Source organism: Aphanomyces astaci (assembly GCF_000520075.1).
Source record: "Aphanomyces astaci strain APO3 unplaced genomic scaffold supercont1.62, whole genome shotgun sequence".
NCBI lineage: Eukaryota > Oomycota > Saprolegniomycetes > Saprolegniales > Verrucalvaceae > Aphanomyces > Aphanomyces astaci.
In genome coordinates this window covers 294,565-296,342 of record NW_009798325.1, presented here as the reverse complement: position 1 = coordinate 296,342, position 1,778 = coordinate 294,565, and positions in this window count along the sequence as shown.

The following is a 1,778-nucleotide window of genomic DNA, read 5'->3' as shown; positions in this document are numbered from 1 at the left end:
TGGGCAGCTGGAAAGCCGCGAGCGCCCATTGGCGCAGGCGGAGGCCTCGTAGCGTTGGATTGGACTCGTTGATTTTTGTTCGTTTGTCAGCCGTAGCGTCGACGGCTGTGGCGACGGCATAATTTGAGTACCAAATACTTGTTTATCATGTGTTGTGGACTATTTCAAAATTTGAAAAAAACTCTATAAACGGATGTATGAGTCTTTTGGAATGTTATACATTTGGAAAGGATATCGACTTTACGTGGGTTCGGTATTGTGGGGGACTACTGCCACGTTTTCAGGCCTACACGTTCGTCCCCAGCGTTGCCAGCTGCGATGCACGAGACGTGGGCTTGGGACTTCTTCTCAGCACAGATGCGACTCAAGAAGGCTCCAGGTTGGGTGGGTCCCATGTACGACGAGGCGAACTCGGGCCTGGCGGCGACGCGTGGCAGTCCTTTCCCTTTGTGCAATTTCCAGCAAGTATTTACGAACAACCCGTCTGGGTAGCGAGGCAGAACTCGACAGACCCCAACATGCAGGTGAGTTTGTGGTGGTCTTGGGTCAGGCAAAGGCGAATGGTCCGCGCAAGGAGTATACTGGCATCCGTTGCATCGGACCTTGTTTCCATGGACCACCGCCTTTGGCGCGATTGCAGTCCAGACATTTCGAGACCTTGTCTTTGCAATCCTGTTGCCAGTCTAACCAGTAGGCAGTTCGTCTGAGGCGTTCCCGAGTCTTCATGTAGCCGAGGTGTCCAGCCAAGGGGGACGCAAGGGAAGCATAAAGCACTTCTTCTACGAGCGTGTAAGGTATGACCGGAACAAGGACGAGCTCGGGATTTCGAAGGGGTGTCTTGAAGGTGATGTATCGGCAGACGATGCTTTGTCTGACGACGAACTGATGACTGTTTCGAACGACCAGTTTGAGTAGGTGAGGGTCCAAGGGCACAGCGCCTTCGTCTAGGTATGCCCTCAACGCTACGATCCAAGTGTCGTTCACTGGTTCGTTGTACAGTCGGGACGAAGGTCGACGCCATCGGTCGTACAAGTCAATGGGCTGGGGGGCTTTGTTCGAGGTTGGTTCTGGTAGTCTTGGTTGTGTGGAGTTTACTTCGGACGAAGGCGACCTGGTTCGACTAGATTCTTTCCCCGTCGTGAGGTCTGGGTCAGTCTGAGCCAGACGTCTCATACTTCTCGTCTGGATCGGGCAAACTGGTCGTGATAATCCGTCAGCAGCGCAATTGAGTTCGCCTGCTCGGTGTATCACGGTGTACTCCAGTCCTTGTATTTCCATCGCCCACCTGGCTAGTTTGTGGTTGACTGATCGGGATCCTTGGTTGTAGAGCCAAGTGAGAGCTTCATGGTCGGTGTAGATGGTGAAGTGTCGCCGGTCAACATATGGACGGAACTTGCGCGTAGCCCAGACAACGCCCCAGGATTCGATTTCAGAGATACCCATCTCCTTGGTGATTCACTTCTGTTGGGCCTTGGACAGAGTCTGGCTTGCGTATGCAATGACGCGGTTCTTGCCATCTTGTTTCTGCATGAGGACCGCGTCCACAGCGATGTGACTTGCGTCGACCCAAATATCAAAAGGCAGGTCGAAGTCGGGATGAGCGAGGATGGGAGGCGAGACGAGGCAGCGTTTAAGTTTGTCAAGGGCTACGTCGCAGTCTGGCGTACAGACGAAGGTCTCGTCCGTGACCAAGGCTGAAAGTGGTGCTGCAATCTTGGAGAAGTCTCGGACGAAGCGCCTGAAGTAACTTGCGAGGCCGAGAAATGCACGGACTTCTG